We start from the raw sequence: 19742 nt of genomic DNA on the forward strand, positions 1-19742 counted from the left end.
AAGAATTAGGGCTCGGGGGGGGGGGGGGCGCCTGGGTGGCTCAGTCAGTTAAGTGTCCTACTTCGGCTCAGGTCATGATCTCATGGTCCATGAGTTCAAACCCCACATCAGGCTCTGTGCTGACAGCTCAGAGCCTGGAGCCTGCTTTAGATTCTGTGTCTCCCTCTCTCTCTGCCCCTCCCCCGCTCACTTTCTCAAAAATAAATAAACGTTTAAAATTTTTTTAAAAAACAGAAAAGATTTAGGGCTCGGGGCACTTGGGTGGCTCAAGTGAGCATCTAACTTTGGCTCAGGTCATGATATCACAGTTCATGAGTTTGTGCCCCGCATCAGGCTCTGTGCTGACAGCTCAGAGCCTACTCTGGATCCTCTGTACCTCCCTCTCTCTGCCCCTCCACTGCTCATGCTCTCTCAAAAATGAATAAACATTAAAATAAATAAGTAAATAAAAGAACTAGGGCTCTTTGGAGAAATAACCCATTCTTGAACTAGAGCAAAATGAATTTCATACATCTTGTGGTGCCAAAGAGTAAGTAACAAAATGCTTTCAAAAAATGATAGGGATCTGTCAAAGGACACAAGAGCCTACCAGAAGGGGCTCCCAATGGCCAAATCTGGTATAATTTGGTCAATAAAATAAATAATTACAGTAATGAATTATAATCCATAGAATAATACAGTCATGAGTCCACATTGATAAAATAACTGAATAAATGAGGGAAGAAGGAATTGCTCTTCCTTATAGTAGAACTCTAATTTTTAGGTGTAGTAGGAATGGTGGAGATAAAATATATCATCATTTGGCAAACACCAAGTAATCATTGTTGCAGGCAAAAATGATCAATGGAATATAAAATTCATAGGCCAAAAGTATGATGAGAAACAGGATATTTGCATAGTCTTAAAGTATCTTCTCCCATGATACTTATAAATTCCAGTTGGAAAATGGGAAACCTGCAGTGGAGAATCCTGATCACCTTATGTGACCAAAAGTTAGATCAGCAGCAATGAAACATACTGACATCATGTACTCTCTAATATAACACAATAAGAGGGGACGGCATCTCTTCTGTGGTATTCTTGCCAAAAACATATAAGCCAATTCTTATCATAAGAATACATCAAACAAACCATAACTGGAGGACATTCCACAAAAGTATTGGCCAGGACTCTTGAAAAGTATTAAGTTCCATAAAAATAAATAAAGACACCGCTAGACTAGGTGAGACTAAGAAAACATGACAATAAAATGCTATGTGGGAGTTTGGATTGGATCCTAGACCCGAAAAAAGACATTAGTAGGGCAACTGGCAAAAATGAAATAAATTCTTTACATCGGTTAATAATACTGTATCAAGGCAAATTTCTGGTTTCCATAATTTTCCTATGGTTTTGTACGATGTTAACATTTGGGGAATTCAGTGTAGTATTTTTGGAGTTTTTTCTATGTCTAGAGTTATTTCAAAATGAAAAGTTAAATAAATAGGTATAGTTTCTACCCTAAAGAATTTGGTAGATCTGATTAAATAGTGGCATAAAGAATTATGAAGAATAAATGTACTTGAGGGGTCCCTGAGTAGCTCAATCAGTTATGCATCCAACTTCAGCTCAGGTCATGATCTTGCATTTTGTGAGTTTGAGCCCTGCGTTGGACTTTGTGCAGACAGCTCAGAGACTGGAACCCGCCTTGGATTCTGTGTCTCCCTCTCTCTGCTCCTCCCCTTCTTGTGTGCCCTTTCTCTCTCTCAAAAATAAACATTAAAAATTTTTTTAAAAAAAGAATACATGTACTTCAACACCAGTGGAATACTGTATTTAATTAGAAGTACTTTGGGTATTTACCCAAAGAACACAAAAACACTAATTCAAAAAAATATATGCACCCTTATATTTATTGCATTATTATTTACAATAGCCAAGATACAAAAGCAACCCAAGTATCCATCAATAGATGAATGGATGAGAAAGATGTGGTATACACACACACACACACACACACACACACACACACACACATACACACACTGGAATATTACTCAGTCATAAAAAAGAATGAGATTTTGCCATTTGTGACAACATGGATGGACCTAGAAGACATTATGTTACGTGAAATGAGTCAGATAGAGAAAGAAAAATACCATATGATTCCACTTATATGTGGCACCTCAAAAACAAAACAAAACAAAACAAACAAAAAGCAGAAACAGACCCATAAATACGGAGAACATACTGATGGTTGCCAGAGGGAGGGGAGTGGGGGTATGGACAAAATGGGCGAACGGGAGTGGGAGACAAAGTCTTCCAGTTATGGAATGAGTAAGTAAGTCACCGGGATGAAAGGTACAGCATGGGGAATACAGTCAATGGTATTGTAATAGCATTATATAGTGACAGATGGTAGCTACACTTGTGATAACCACAGCATAATATATAAAGTTATTGACTATGTTGTACACCTGAAACTAACATAACACTGTATGTCAACTATACTTTAATTTAAAAAAATAGTACTGAGGCTTTATTATGTAATGCAATTTTATTCTGAAATTTAAAATGTCGTAAAATTATGCTGCTGGACTTCATACAGGCTGGAGTTAATCTGGAAAATTGTTTGACATCATTACAAACCTGAAGGCAGAAAAGGTATGTGTTGATCCATTACAAGGGAAATTGTAAAACTTAGGAGGAGACAGTATGATTTCATTATTTCAAAGACTCTTCTTCAAATTATACTCATAGAACAGAAATTTTAAAAAATAATAACCTGCAAACCTATGTCTCAGTAAACTATCTTCTTTAGAATTTCTACATAGATCAAAATCAAAAGATGGTTCCTAAGCATCAACTGAGAAGGAAACATTCCAGTATGGACAGATGGACGTTCATCTGTACAGAGTAGAACATTCATTTTGGTGTTTGGCTTGTTAAGTCTCCAAACAGAAATAAACTCTTATTTGAGTAGCCAAATTTCTAGATGTAGTAATAAACATATAGACTCATGAGCAGATGAAAAATTATCTTCAGAGGTGATGTTTACTTTGCTTTTCCATCAGTAGTGGTCAAATTCTGTGAGGGCAATTCTGAATTCATTACCCATTAGAAAGCCTTTGGAGGGGAGAGGTCTGACAGCACACTTCCCCATGGTGAGCTGGTGAAGTCTTCACCTACCTTCCCCCTAGCAAAGGAACCCTGACTACATAGTTAGGCATCAGTAAAATTTACAATTAGCATTAACTGTGTCAAGCACCTCAGCTACCTTCTTTTTTACAACCTATTTTTCCACTTCTTCATAATAGAAAACTGCCAGAGGACATATTCTTTATTCTTCCTGAGTAAAATCAATAGACTTATTAGGCACTCAAAAATGGAGGTCATATTATTCTCAGTACGTAAGCAATGCTCTCTTGGTAGCTGAAACAAACCCTAAAGTCTTAACAGCAAGTGACTGTGCCTCTCCACCCCTGACATAAAGTTTTAAAAATTATACTCTGGGTCCAACACCAAAGGAGATAAAATTTTTCAAATATATACATAGAACAGATTTCAAAAAAGAATCAAGAACTGAAATTGCAAATATAAACATTTTGATGACTCTTTACATTTATTGCAGCTCAGAACCTTAACTGAACATATGGGCTTCCAAAGTTAGTCATTTTTTTAATGAAGAACTTAGCCCTTCATTGGACCTGATTTAAAAACCAGTGAAAGTATGCAAGGTTATCCAAGGACATTAACCATGGTGTTTCTCACTTGAAATAGAAAAATAATAGCAGTGCTGCATAGGCTACAGAAGCCCCATGATCTACATTTGCAAATGCACTGAGTACTAACACTACTCAGAAAATACCTGCAATTTAGAAAGGAAGAAAAAAGGAGAAAACACTCCTACTTTACCTAATTCCTAACTGTCAGTAACTAGAATGGGATGGCATACCAGCTGACATCTATCATTTGGTTAATTGTCAAAGTGCATTCATCAGACCTGTCTGGCTCTGCCAGGTAGCTTCCTCCTCCATCACTACTCCAAGTATATCCCGACAAAGCTGGACCCAAGAGAAGACAATCTTCTTCAAGGCCATTGAAGCTGTATCCTTGGCAGAAATCACAAAACTAGCTTCGATGTCTATGTATATAGGCAAACCCAGGGTAGTCATGCCTCTAGTTATCTTTCAGACAGCAAATACTTTTATGTACTGCAATCATTTCATGGGTAATTTTCATTTGAAATTAATTCAGGTAAATTGATATTTCTATACAATTTTGGAATGTATTAGGATTTAATTGTAGAATATTATCTTCATATATTCCATTACAATGGAATCACAGTTGCTTTCAATTACATACCAATGGAAGTCCAGTTAGCTACAAAATAGTTTTTTTCCTTTCTCATCCTACTCACATGACTTCTTAACCTAAAGAAAACTGGTATTTTTTACCTTCATGTTCAGGACAATACACTAGCTGTTAAGTGGAGTTTTCGTACTTATTATCCTTCCTAATATGAATGATAAAAGAAATAAAAGTTTGGCTAGTGTATTTAATAATGTTACATTATCTTAAAAATATGTGTCCTTGGTTACAGAATTTTCATTCTTTCATCTTAAAAACTGTGGCAAAACAATATACTAAATCATCCAAGGACATCAGACAAAATCTTTTTTATTTCAAATATTAAAATCTATTCATTCATTTCATTGATCTAAGTGCTCAACAAGTACTTACAGAGAACTGTAATAGGCACTGCTTTAAGCACTGAAGATCTGCAATGTTCTAGAAAAAAGATCTCTGCTAGTGGGAGCATACATCCCAGTGGAACATAAATAAATCAGTAAGTATGTGGCATAATGTTGGAAAAGTTCTAGAAAGAAAATGAAAGCAAGCATAAAAGCACAGAATAGCACTGCCTAATAGAACTTTCTGCAAAGATGTATCTATGTTGTCCACTAACCACTAACCACATGTGACTGATGGGCTCTGAAATTGTGGCCAGAGTGACCAAAGAATTGAATTTTTTCATTTTATGTAATTTCATTAATTTTAATTGTTACATTTGGCTAGTGGCTACCATGTTGGACAGAACAGGGATAGAGAGTAAGGCAGGTGCCCACCCATTTAAACAGCACCATCGGGGAAAGGGGTGACCTTTGAGCAGAACCTGAACAAAGGAGGTAGAGTGAGCCAGAATCTGGCCTTTCGCCTCAGCAGCAAGCCTAAATTTCGGTGTTACTAAACAAGAATTACTGCAGTGCCATGGCACCTCTTTAAAGGACTATCAATGGCAGTCCTTCAAAATCTCTACTACATGTAGCACTTTAAGATCTGGGTGCATCAGGAAATATTGAACCATGATTTAATATGTAGGAAAAAACGGTTGGCAACTAACCTATCATTGTAACCCATCCTCTCCAATGAACAACTTTACCTTCTTTAACATATAGGGGCACCTGGGTGGCTCAGTCAGTTAAGCATCCGACTTCAGCTCAGGTCATGGTCTCATGGTTTGTGAGTTTGAGCCCTGCATCGGGCTCTGTGCTCACAGCTCGGAGCCTGGAGCCTGCTTTGGATTCTGTGTCTCCCTCTCTCTCTGCCCCTCCACTGCTCACACTCTGTCTCTCTCTCCCTCAAAATAAATAAACATTAAAAAAAAAAAAGATTTAAACATATAATAAAAACTATCTGACCAATTATATTTCTCTGTTGCCTCAGCTGGCCAGGAAATTCAGCATTAAGTGCTCTAGAGCAATTAACTAAAATATCTTAAGTTTCTGGCATAACTCTCTCCTGTTTTCTCTATACTGTTTTGAGTTTTTGTTGTATTAACACCCATGGTATGGGCTTCTTTTATTTTGATCTACTTCAAATTCTTTTGGAGTAGAAAAGATAGGAGTTATAATCCCATCAAATGGTTTAAATAATGTTGAATTACCATTTCTTTGAAATTTAAGCCTTAAAGAAAGCCCATGTTAAAGAATATAGTCTGAGAGTTTAAGAGAACTGAGAGTTCTACTAAGGATCCACTCATTCCGTGGGAAATAATGGGTCCAAAAGATTTCATAAAGTGTGTGCATAACACACACAGGAATAAATGAGCTACACTTGTTAGAGGTGACTGAGAAACATTTCCCAAACGACTTATTCCAGCAGGAAAGTATCTTAGAGGGTATGATCCAATAACAAGGGAAGAGATCACTGGAGGTGAGACAACCCAAAAGTACCCAGCTGGGAAAAATCGGTTTCCATGACTCATGGCTCAAAAGTTACTAGGAGTCCTAGGGTATCCTTGACAGTGAGAATCAAGCCTGATCCTTGAAAGGGCACATGTACTCATAAGAGGCAGAAGAGGTCAAGGGCATGGGCTCCTGAGCTAGAGCAACTCTGCCACTTCCTAACTGTAGAGCACTGAACAAGTTACTTAATATCTTATACCTCAGTTTTCTTATCTCATAGGGTTATTGTTAGACTTAAAAGAGAAAATCTATGTATCGCTTGGAACAGTTCTTGGTACAAATACAGTAAATGCTCAAAAATTACTGGCTATTATCAGGAGGAAGAAAACGTGCTTTGGAATCAAACAGATCTGGGTTTAAATAAGCCTCTTCTGAAATCTCTGGCAAGGTTTTGAATTTCTATGTCTCAGTCCTCACATGTACATAAACGAGAATAATACCATCTACCTTAAAAGTAAAAACAGACTGGCCCTCAAAGGTAAGGGTATCAGAGAAGAGGTATAAAACCCATACAAAATACCTTGCACACAGTAGAGGCTTACTAAACACTGTCTGCCCCTGCCTCTCACCTCCCCTTTGGAAGTCTCAGGTCTGGTGCGAGGTTCTCTGCGAACTTGTGCATGACTCAGGGGGCTGTTCTCTCCGTGAATCACAGCTCCCTGTGCATTTCTGAAACCCTAAACCTCTTACCGGAAAGGGAGTTCTGATGTACGCTTTTTCTTATTAAGCCATTCAAAATGTAAAAACAAACAAGCAAAAAAACAACAGAAATGTCTCAAGGCCTAAGCTCTAAAGTTTACTTTAGCAAAGAATTCAGCTTTATCTTCTTTCAGTGAGAACTTGCAACTCTTCCTTAACTTTCCCTATCTTTTCTGACTTTTAACCTAACTCCTACCACATTGTAAATTCCATCCATCTTGGAAAAACAAGATATCTATAACTTGAGTTATTGCCTCTGATATTTCCAAGTGTAATACCTAACAGCCTATCATTCACATATATATTTACTTAAAGCCTAGATTTTTTTTTGTATTCTTGATGGTTTATAATTGGCACCTTCTGTCTTGGTAAACATACCCCCTTTTATTTTTTTTAAGTTTATTTATTTATTTGGGGGGGAGGGGGGGGAGCAGGGTCGGGCAGAGAGAGGAGAGACAGGATCCCAAGCAGGCTGTGCACTGTCAGCACACAGCCTGAGGCAGGGCTCAAACCCATGAACCATGAGATTATGACCTGAGCCGAAATCAAGAGTCAGACGCTTAACCAACTGAGCCACCCAGGTGCCCCAGAACTATTCAGGCAGCCTTTTAAAACTATTCAGACTTCTCTTTTTTTTTTTTTTTTAACATTATTCATTTTTGAGAGATAGAGCGTGAGTGGGAGAGGGGCAGAGAGAGAGGGAGGCACAGAATCCAAAACAGGCTCCAGGCTCTGAGCTGTCAGCACAGAGCCCGACATGGCGCTCCAACTGACAAAGTGTGAAATCATAACCTGGGCCGAAGTCGGACACTTAACCGACTGAGCCACTCAGGAGCCCCAGTTCAGAGATTTTTCTAAATGTTGTTGTTATATATTGAACATACACAAAGAAAATTTATAACAAAATATAAGCACAAAAAATAACATCAAAATTAATTTCTGTAGTTTAAAAAAAAGACCACAATTTGTTAGTCTCAAAAGTTTCTGGGGCGCCTGGGTGGCGCAGTCGGTTAAGCGTCCAACTTCAGCCAGGTCACGATCTCGCGGTCCGTGAGTTCGAGCCCCGCGTCAGGCTCTGGGCTGATGGCTCGGAGCCTGGAGCCTGTTTCCCATTCTGTGTCTCCCTCTCTCTCTGCCCCTCCCCCGTTCATGCTCTGTCTCTCTCTGTCCCAAAAATAAATAAAAAACGTTGAAAAAAAAAATTAAAAAAAAAAAAAAAGTTTCTGTTTGCCCTATCTCCCTCATTGCACCCCAACGCCCCCCAAGTAAACACTATTCTGTATTTACCATTTCCTTGCTTTTTTGTAGTTTACCATATATGTATGTATTTGTAAATAATATATTGTTCAATATTGCTTGTTTTTGAAGTCCTACAATGGAATCATTCCATATGCATTCTTTTGTAATTTGCTTTTTTAACTCAAGTTTACATTCCTACAATATATCTATTTTGATTGGTATAGCTGTAATTCATCTTTTTTCATTGCTATATTCTACTGAATAACAAATATATAAATATATACCCCATTAAAATTTTTTTTGAATGTTTATTTTTGAAGGAGAGAGAGACAGAGCATGAGCAGGGAGGAGCAGAGAGAAATTGAGACACAGAATCCAAAGTGGGCTCCAGGTTCTGAGCTGTCAGCACAGAGACCCATGCGGGGCTTGAACTCACGAACCGCGAGATCATGACCAGAGCCGAAGTCAGACATTTAACCGACTGAGCCACCCAGGCACCCAATTACCTCATTTTAATAATCTATTCTCCTGACAATGGATAATTGGATTGCTTCTAGTTTTTTGATATAAACAATGCAGCTCTGGATATTCTTCTGCCTATCTCCTAGGCTAATACTTCTCAAAATACATGTGGTGAGGAACAGTTTTATTTCCAATCTTTGGTAGACTAATGCTTTTGTAAAATGAAATAAAAATAAATTACTATAAGCATACACCGACCATATGACCTAACTGTTCCGCTCCTAGGTATTTATTTACCCAAAATAAATGAAAGCATGTGTCCACATAAAGATTTGTACATAAATATTTATAGCAACTTTGTTTTTTTTTAAATTTTTTTAAATGTTTATTTATTTTTGAGAGAGACAGAGACAGAATGCGAGTGGGTAAGGGGCAGAGCGAGAGGGAGACACAGAGTCTGAAGCAGGCTCCAGGCTCCAAGCTGTCAGCACAGAGTCCAATGCGGGGCTCGAACTCACGAGTTGTGAAATCATGACCTGAGCTGAAGTTGGATGCTCAACCAACTGAGCCACCCAGGCACCCCTATAGCAACTTTATTTGTAATATACAAAATGAGAAACAACTCAAATGTCCACCGAGAGGTGAACGAATAAACAAATATGGTAGAGCCATACAATGGAACATTACTTGGCAATGAAAAGGAATGAACGCTGATACATGCAACGTATGCAAAATAATCGTGCTGAGTACAAGAACCCAGACAAAACAAGAGTGTATACTGTCAGATTCCATTTACATGACATTCTAGAGAATGTAAAAGAATCAGTAGTGACAGAAAGCAGATGAGTGGTTGCTCTGAGATGGGGTAGGGGGTGCTGAGGAAGGGGTGTGGAGGGGCAAAAGGGAGAGATTATCAAGGGGCATGAAAATATTTTTTTGTTGTTGTTTTTTGTTTTTTTAATTTTTTTTAATTTTTTTTTTTTTTTACGTTTATTTTTGAGACAGAGAGAGACAGAGCATGAACGGGGGAGGGGCAGAAAGAGAGGGAGACACAGAATCGGAAGCAGGCTCCAGGCTCTGAGCCATCAGCCCAGAGCCCGACGCAGGGCTCGAACTCACGGTCTGTGAGATCATGACCTGAACTGAAGTCGGACACTTAACTGACCGAGCCACCCAGGCGCCCCTGAAAATATTTTAAGGACTGATAGATATGTTCATTATTTTGGTTGTGGTAATGGTTTAATAAATGCATGCATATGTCAAAATTGAACAAACTGTTCACTTTAAATATGTGCAGTTTGTTGCAAGTCAATTATACCTTAATAAAGCTGGACAAACATAAATTGATAAAAATGTGAGAAGAAAAATACAAAATATAGGCCTCAATTCTTTTTAAGACTGTTTTTTTAAGAGCACTTTTAGGTACACATCAAAATTGAGAGGAAGGTTATGGAGATTTCCCATTATTCCTTGTCCCTACACATGCATAGCCTTCCCCACCAGAGAGGCACATTTGTTACAATCAACGAACCTACACTGACACATCATTATCATTCAAAGTCCATACTTTACATTAGTATGCACTCTTGGTGTTGTACTTTGTATAGATTTAGAAAAATGTATAATGACATGTAACCACCTTCATCATACCAAACAGTTTCACCGCCCTAAAAATTCTGTGTCCTGCCTACTCATCCCCACTAGCTCCTGGCAACCACTGATCTTTCCACTATCTCCATTGTGGTTTTGTCAATGTCATATAGTTGGAATCATACGTATGTATTTAGCATTCTCAGATTGGCTTCTTTCATTTAGCAATATGTATATAAGTCTCCTCCATGTCTTTTCATGGCTTGATAGCTCGTTTCTTTTTAGCACTGAATAAGATTCCATTGTTTAGAGGGACTACCTTTTATTTATTCATTCATCTACTGATGGACATCTTTGTTGCTTTCAAGTTTTGGCAACTATCGGGACACCTGGGTGGCTCAGTCAGTTAAGCGTCCGACTTCAGCTCAGGTCATGATCTCACAGTTTGTGGGTTCAAGCCCCATGTCGGGCTCTGTGCTGACAGCTCAGAGCCTGCAGCCTGTTTCAGATTCTGTCTCTGGCTCTCTCTGCCCCTCCCCTGTTTGTGCTGTCTCTCTGTCTCTAAAATAAACAAACATTAAAAAAAATTTTTTTTTAAGTTTTGGCAACTATGAACAAAGCTGCTGTAAACATCCATGTACAGGCTTTTTGTGGATATGTTTTCATATCCATATTCCTTTAGATGTCAAGGACCGTGATCACTAGATCATATGGCAAGAATATGTTTAGTTTTACAGGAAACCCCCAAATTGTCTTCCAAAGTGGCTGCATCATTTTTCATTTGCACCAGCAATGCATGGGGGTTCACAGTGCTCCACATCCTCACCAGAATTCACTTAACCAATTTTTTTATTAATAAATGTAAGAGACATAAAATTGTATTTTAATAAACTTAACCAGAACAAACATAACGTAGGAGTAAAAGAGGATTACAAAAGGATTATAAAAACTGTACCTCACTGAAAGTGTGATTAATATAAACTATATTCATCTTGGTAGACCTGCAGGAAATAATTTGCAAACAGTGCTGGTCCCCAGATATACTTTGAATAGCATTATCCTAAATCACAAGTGCAAAAGTTTCTCTATAATGGTACAGCCCTAGTGGCCTATTAGAATCACCTGTAAAGTTCTTGAAAACAGACACACAGACTCCATCTCCAAATATTCTGAGTTAACTGATTTGGGATAGAGATTCCTAAGCATTCATGGTTTAAGGCACACCTGGTGTCTCAATAATGTTTTCATGGCACCCCAGGACAAAAGAACTACTGAACAACTCTTTCCTAAATAACTATTTATGTCCTAACAATGTAGTAGGTGTTTGAAAAACTAACGCATGTACAGCACGTGAGCCAAGGCTCCTGGAGCCAGTGTGGTACACCAGGGGTTGGAAAAAACACGCTAGGCAAAGAACTTGCAAGATCAGGACTGAAATACATTAATGTGGGTTATTTAGCCACAATGGAGATCATGGAGTCTGGCAAGATGGCTTCTCCCAAGAGCACGCTGAAAGATGCACAGATGATGGCACAAATCCTGAAGATATGGGCATTACAGAATATAAGCCAAGAGTTATAAATCAGGTGGAGTTTGCCTTCTGATATGTGATCACAATTCTAGATGAAGCAAAAATTTATTGAAGGCATGCTAAGAAAGCTACTGTTGATGCAAATGATGTGTGATTGGCAACCCAATGTAATGCTGATCAGTCTTTTACCTCCCCTCCCCCAAGAGATTTTTCTATTAGACGTTGCAAGGCAAAGAAATCAAACTCCTTTGCCAGTAGCCAAGCCATATTCAGGTCCCAGGTCGCCACCTGAGAGATACTGGTTCACTGCTCCAAACTATAGACTTCAGTCTTTATTAAAAAAAAAAAAAAAAAAAAAAAAAAAAAAGGCATCTACTTCTGTGAGAAGAATAACAGTTCCACAGTTAATTATTGGTTCAGTTACTAGCAGACTAAGATGTAGTAGACTAGTAGACTAGTAGACCCACACTTGGCATGCCAAACCCACAAACCCACACTGTGTCAACTAAATTCGGGACTCCAATGTTCCTCACAGAGCAAAGGTTTACAGTCCTGTGCTGCCCACTGCACAGTCCCAAGCTGATAAAGCATCAATTTCTGCAACATCCACGGTTCAGAACATTCTGGTTAATCCATCATTAATTGGGTCCAAAAACATCCTTATTACCACTAAATGGAGTCATCACAAAGTACTGCCAATGAATCATCAAATGTGCTGAACAGAAAATGAGAAGATGATGATGATGATGATGACAATGACAATGATGACTATGATAATTTGTAATCTGGCCTTGATGCTTTAGTACTTATACTTGGTCTTGAATCCACTGTACTGAGATTAAACATGTATGTTCGGTGTCTTCGAATTGTGTTGTAAAAAACGTAAATGGTATTTAATCAGTAAATACAGTCATCCTTTCTGATAGAGATGTTGCATTTTCTTTAAAAGGATTAGTAATGGTTTTTCATCAGCCTTTAAGTGTAAAAAATAAAGTTGTCACACTGAATAGATACTTCTCCAAAGAAGACATCCAGATGGCAAAGCGACACATGAAAAAGTGCTCAACATCACTCATCATCAGGGAAATACAAATCAAAACCACAATGAGATACCACCTTACACCTGTCAGAATGGCTAACATTAACAACTCAGGCAACAACAGATGTTGGCAAGGATGCGGAGAAAGAGGATCTCTTTTGCACTGCTGGTAGGAATGCAAGCTGGTGCAGCCACTCTGGAAAACAGTATGGAGGTTCCTCAAAAAACTGAAAATAGAACTACCCTACGACCCAGCAATTGCACTGCTAGGTATTTATCCAAGGGATACAGGTGTGCTGTTTCGAAGGGACGCATGCACCCCAGTGTTTACAGCAGCACTATTGACAATAACCAAAGTATGGAAAGAGCCCAAATGTCCACTGATGGATGAATGGATAAAGAACACGTGGTATATATATATACAATGGAGTATTACTCGGCAATCAAAAAGAATGAAATCTTGCCATTTGCAACTATGTGGATGGAGCTAGAGGGTAGTATGCTAAGCAAAATCAGTCAGTCAGAGAAAGACAAATGTCATATGACTTCACTCATAGGAGGATTTTAAGACACAGAACGGATGAACACAAGGGAAGGGAAGGAAAAATAATATAAAAACAGGGAGGGGGGACAAAACATAAGAGACTCTTAAATATAGAGAACAACAGAGGGTTGCTGGAGGGGTTGTGGGAGGGGAGGATGGGCTAAACGGGTAAGGGGCTTATGGAATCTACTCCTGAAATCATTGTTGCACCATGTGCTAACTAACATGGATGTAAATTATAAAAGACAAATAAATTACAGAAAGTAAAAAAATAAAAAATAAAAAAATAAAGTTGTCATTCATAAAAAAAAAATCTAATGTATGCAAATTTAAAGAAAAAATAATATTCTAATGTCATTCTTAAATAACCATAATTATTTACTAATGAGATGTGTGTATCCCCTGGGCACTGCACAACTTCTCAAACCTGGAATCAGATTGGACCCTGTCACCCTCATTTCCTGTTACACATTGATTTTCGCATGGCCTCTGCTTTTTATTAGCAACCACTGAAAACCCAGCTTTGCAAAATATTGTGCTAAAAAAACCAGAAGAATGTAGCCCAATCTGATATTGAAACTGTGATCTGAACTATCTGGAGCTAGTAGCTCACACAGGGTCAACAGAGGCCAAGTATCACTGTGAATATCCCTTGGTCCTCTGTGGGGCTGCCGCAGTGCCCCTGGGCACCCTGGGCGCACAGTTTGGTATCCACAGGTCTGGGGTAAGTCCTCGCCTAAGTATTTCTGACACACTCATTTTGAGATTTTAACGTAAGGAAGGGTTGAGGACCACAGGTCTGGGGTGCGGGCCAGGAGCTGAATGGCCAGGTTGCAGATCGCACACAGCTCTGCTCTCCCCAGCAGGGCTGCAGGGGACTCCGATGCTGGGCCAACTCACACTGCCACCAGCAGCGACCGAGAGTTCCTAATGCTCCACATCCTTACTGTTTACTTGAAGACTTTAAAGTTTTTACCACCTTGGGGAGGGTAAAATAGTACCACCTAGTGGTTTAATTTGCATTTCCATGATTACAAATGAGGTTATGCATTTTCATATTTTTATTAACCGTTCACCTTTCCCTTTCTGTGTAGTTTCTACTCAAGGCTTTTTTTTCCATTTTTCAACAGAGTGTTTCCCCCCGCCCCCACCTTTACTAATTTGTCAGTTGTATGCATGGCAAATATCTTCCCCCAGTATTTATGGTTTGTCTTTTCACACATTTTACAGTGTCTTTTGAAAACATAAGGTCTCATTTTCTAAAGGACAGGTTCCTGTTCCCTTACTATTTGTTACTAATAAGTATGGCAAATATTTTCTCCTGGTTTGTTGCTCTCCCCCGCCGCTCCAATCTTTTAGTGATGTCTTTTGATCAAGTAATGTCCTTAGTTTTAGGTCCAGTGACTAATCCCTTGCTCTCTGGCCAGGACTTTTGTGTCTCATTTAAGATCCTTCCCTTCTTCAAGGTCATAAAGCTATTCTGTATTTTCTTCCAAAAGTTCAAAAGTTTTGCCTTTTACATTTAAGTCCCTTAATCTACATGAAATTGATTTTTGTGGGTGGAATGAAGTACAGATCTATTTTAATTATTTTCTATATAAATAATCAATATCCCTAGCACTATGTAATGAATTGCCCCTCCTTTCCTGCTGATATCAAGTGCCAAGTCCATCATAAATCATATTGACAGAAGTGTGCCTGTCTCTAGACACACTTCTATCTATCCCATAATGCGCCACAGATGTTAAGGTACTGAAGTGAGGGGCAGTTCCCCTGAGAAAGAAGGGGTAACTTGTATCATCTAAACCTTATTCATTGTTATTTAAGCTTTGAACTATCTGCATCAAACAGAATGTGAGTACTGACGGCAATCTATTAAATGAAAATGTCATACTTTGTAGGAAAGGAGCAAATCCATATTGATTTTGAAATTTAGCCAGTGAATATATAAAACCTTTATATGAGTAATATATGTAATTACTGAGGAAAATATAGATAAACCCAAAAAGTAGAAAAAGAAAAAAGTTATACCTTTCCTCTCCCACCCCCAAAACTTAGGGAAGTTCAGGACCTCCAAATCTTGCTCATTGTTCCCCACTGGGCCCCTTGAAGTCTTTAACACATGTTTTACTCATCAGGGTGTGGGCCTCAAGCTAGGATCTGGTCTTCTACCCTGGTGAACTTGGCTCAACCAAAAGGACTCCATCTGGCCAGGCTGGTGATCACCCATGCTTCTTCTTCCTTAGCTTTCCCTGGGTTCTAAGTATTTTCTCTGTTGTTGGCAGGGTGTTTTATGTCATAAGAAATCTTGGGGTCAAAAGGGTTAGGCAACCACTGTCCCTTAGTTGATGTATATAGTCAGTCTTATTTCTGATGTTTCACTTCAGCCTCCTTTGCCTGGGTTAAAAGCTAGTCTCTTATTACTATAGCTATCCACAGTCTCAAGCAAATTACAGAGACTAAGAATCAGCATAAGGAAAAACATACATGCTCAGCAATCAATCTCTTTTAAGACTGCTTGCTTAGCAGAATATGTCTGTCCAGGAGCAAAACTCAAATGCACACATTTTATGAGTATTACAACCAGAAAAAAAAAAACCTCTTCAATCTTTAAATAGATTCTGTTTTCTGAACAAAATATGTATAAAATACAGGTAAAATTTTTTTCTGGATTTTATCCATTGAGCATCTTTGTCTATTAAGATGTAGATAAAAGGAACTTAACTTCTTAAGTCATCATAAGTTATACTCTGGGTCTCCAAGTAGAAAATTAATAAATTTTACATTCCTTTTCCCAACTAAAATTCAAACCAATATTCAGTAAAAAAAAATTTCTTTTTGCTAACTTTCCCTCCCTTCCCTTTTTCCCTTTCTGCCATCCTTCCTTCCTTCCAACATTTATTCAGAACCTATGCATTTAGGTACCAAATTGCTGGAATATCAAGGCCTCGTTAAAACTTAGGAAAACTGGTGGTTTTATTTATATGCAAGTTTTGTATAAAAACAAGTCTAGTGCTTTAAAGGACAACTTGTAGAGCCATTGAGTTGATTCAGCTCAAGAAAGTGAACAGAAATCAGCTCAGGCAGAGTGACCACCACAATCGCCCTAGATAAGAGGGATCCCCCAGGAGATTATTCTAGTTCCAGAGTCAGAAAAGGAAAACCTGGTTTCATTCAGGAAAAAGATTATCTCACACTCTATTCTCAGAGAAGAAATACTGTAGGCTTTTTGGAAAGCCTAAAGAAGAAATTAATGAGGAAATATTCCTGATTTTGCAGCTATTAGCAAAAATAAAAAAGCAGTACTAACATGGAGTTATCAATGTGGCCTAGATTTTCTTAAAACTCAGTTGTGACTGAGATATGAGACTACATTGAGTGACTTTTATTACAAATCATATAAGAAAAGAAAAATGTTTCTTGGATATATTGTTTCTTTTCCTCTGTATGTGGACCCTCATGTTCTTATTGGTTAACAAAATGAATGAACCAAATGTTTTGAGGGTGTCTTCTTGCCTTCATGTAAAGTAACCTGATCTTTTACTTGAATGTTTAAAAGCCACCTCAGCCTAAAACATTACTTAAAATAAATAATGGTATTATTATTCACTATTTTGAATAGTAGGTTCAGTAATCTGCCAAAGTCACCAGCTGGACAACGGCACAGCCAGGATTAAAAGCCCAGTGGCCTGACTCCAGAGCCTGGGCATCAAGTATTCTGTACTATGCAGAGCAGAACTGCAGCAAATCAGAAAATGAAAAACCTGATAAAAAGACTGCTTTTCCTAACTTTCTGGACTTCTACAGGAGTTCAAGGAAATGTAAGCAGAAGCCAAGTAGATAGAAGCCAGGGAAGCTCCTTCAAAGGGGGCTGATTCAGTTGACAGATGTGCACTTTTGCCATTTCGTTTTCTTCCAGCTTGGAATACAGATATGATGGCTGGAGTGCTAAGAGCATCTTGTGACTATGAGCAGACTTTTGGCATGTAAGCCAGCACTAAGGAGAGCAGGAAGAAGGTGGGAAGAAGCCTGGGCTCTTTGTGACCACAGGATTGCCAAACTAGTGCTAAACTATTTAGTTTTGGGCCTCTTTTATGTTTAAGCCACTCCTACTTGAGTTTTCTGTAAAATGTAGCCAAATTGTAAGTGATATAGTCTCTTAGATATTTTTTTTTCATATTTTTAAATGTTTACTTATTTTGAGAAAGAGAGAAAGAGAGCACAAGCACAGGAGAGGGGCAGAGAGAGAGGTTGAAAGAGCGAATCCCAAGCAGCTCTGTGCTGTGAGGGCAGAGCCCAATATGGGGCTCTATCTCAAGAACTTAGGATCATGACCTGAGCCAAAATTAAGAGTTGGACACTTAACTGACTGAGCCCCCAGGTACCCCATATACTGTCTTATATAATTTTTTAACTTTTAATTATCCTCAATACTTTCCAAAAATTTACAAGAACTATTAATACATTCTATTCTAGCAGCACCGGGGTGGCTCAGTCAGTTAAACGTTCAACTTTGGCTCAGGTCATGATCTCACAGTTTTTTAAGCACCACATCAGGTTCTCTGCTGCCAGCACGGAGCCTGCTTCAGATCCTCTGTCCCCTTCCCTCTCTGCCTTCCCCGGCTTGCACTCTCTCTCTTTCAAAAGTAAACTTTAAAAAAAATTTAAAAATAAACAAATTTTATTCTAATTCACAATAACCTCCTTTCTGCCTCACATTTATTCTTCTCTGCGGTTCATCCCTACTAGTCTTATATTCATGTCTTTGTGAATTCATAGCATACTCTTAATAGAAAACAGTGGAACATCAGTAAAGGTGGAAATGAACAGTAAATGAAAAGTCAACAGCCTGTGATATAAAAGGGAAAAAAGATATTGAGAAATTAAAGGTAAGAAATTTGTCTAGGATCACCAGTCCAGCAATTGATGAAACCAGAGCCCAGACCTAAAGGCTCCTTTATGATGTTGGTCATAACCACTGTGTTCAGTGGTTGTGTTCACAACCACTGATAGTGAACAGGCAAGAAGGAAGTGGAAAAAGCTTCCAGTTGAGGGTGACTGGTTTCACAAAAAGCCTTGAGGGAGAAGGAAGGAGGTAGATGGTACTTACTTACAGACCATCAGAAGCCATGAGAGTGAGGGGGCATTTTAAGAAAAACAGACCTTGGTGCAGTACTAAGCAGACCTGGTGCTAAGAACTAAAGGGAGGAGTAAAATCATGAAATAAGTAGGCTAGAGGTGCCTCTCAACCACCAGCATGGGGAAGATGAGGGTGGGGAAACAGACTAACAAGCAGGGTATTCAGACTGGCCTGTCAAAGCGCACAGTTGCAGGTTTTATTACCAAGTCATGCAACATTCATCCCTGACCCCGACCCTGGCTATGAAGAATGTTCAGGCTCCTCATTATTTTTTTTCAGTATTTTTAGAGCATTTATAACATACATATTACTCCTATAATCATTCTCCTCTCAAATATTTATTAAAATGTCTATAGAACTTTAAGGATATTTGGTCCTCTCCCCAAACTCATCATTATACATAAGGACTGGGAAAAAATATATGATGCATGCTTATTACTCAGAGATTTGTGTTAGACAAGCAGTCATAGCCAGTTGATAAGATGAAGGCTAGGAACAGCCATAATACCTAGGACTTGGAGATCTACAAATCCTAACCGTGTGCCAGGTGAAGATTCTTTCCTGTCTTACTTACGGCTACTCTGTATCTTTTCATCATAAAAGCGTCCCAACCAATGTGTAACAAGTTACCTGGAGACATCCAGACTTCAGAAGGCTAATTCTATTTCTTGAGGAATATAGTCATAAACTTCAAAACTATACATACTAATTGGCTGTCAAGGAAGCTGTCTCCAGCCCTCTATATGTAACATCCTTGGCAAAGTCCTTAAATTCCTCAGTCAGTAAGAAAACGAGACTTTTCGGTTTCTTCCATCAGGCCTGATTGTAATAATATGATAACCACAAGTAGATTCTTCTCTTCAAACCAAAGCTAATATGAATTTTTCTCCCACAAGCCCAAACATTTCCACTCCAATTCCAATCTGCATCAGTGCCTTTAACTTTAAGGAGAAATGAGGGGCATCTGGCTGGCTCGGCCAGTGGAGGGTATGATTCTTAATCTCAGGGTTGTGAGTTTGAGCCTCACATTGGGTGTATTCATCTTAAAAATAAAATCTTAAAAAAAAAAACTTTAGGGAGAAATGAGAGGAATGGAATTTGAGATGCAGGCATTAAAGATATAAGTAGGGGCGCCTGGGTGGCTCAGTTGGGTTAAGCATCCGACTTTGGCTCAGGTCATAATCTCACAGTCTGTGAGTTCAAGCCCCGCGTTGGGCTCTGTGCTGACAGCTCACAGCCTGGAGCCTGCTTCAGAGTATGTATTTCCCCCT

General features: G+C 38.7%; 1 protein-coding gene and 1 pseudogene across 5 annotated transcripts in view; one reads left to right on the plus strand and one right to left on the minus strand.

Moving 5' to 3' along the window:
* The window catches only part of BICD1 (BICD cargo adaptor 1), a 252161-nt gene that overhangs the window by 144587 nt on the left and 87832 nt on the right, over positions 1 to 19742 (minus strand). The gene's annotated exons all lie outside the window — the stretch shown is intronic.
* LOC109268809 (transcription initiation factor TFIID subunit 9-like) lies at positions 11691 to 12532 on the plus strand (annotated as a pseudogene).

Source organism: Panthera pardus, unplaced genomic scaffold (genome assembly GCF_024362965.1).
Source record: "Panthera pardus isolate Hobbes unplaced genomic scaffold, ASM2436296v1 HiC_scaffold_6, whole genome shotgun sequence".
Taxonomy (NCBI): Eukaryota; Metazoa; Chordata; class Mammalia; order Carnivora; family Felidae; genus Panthera; species Panthera pardus.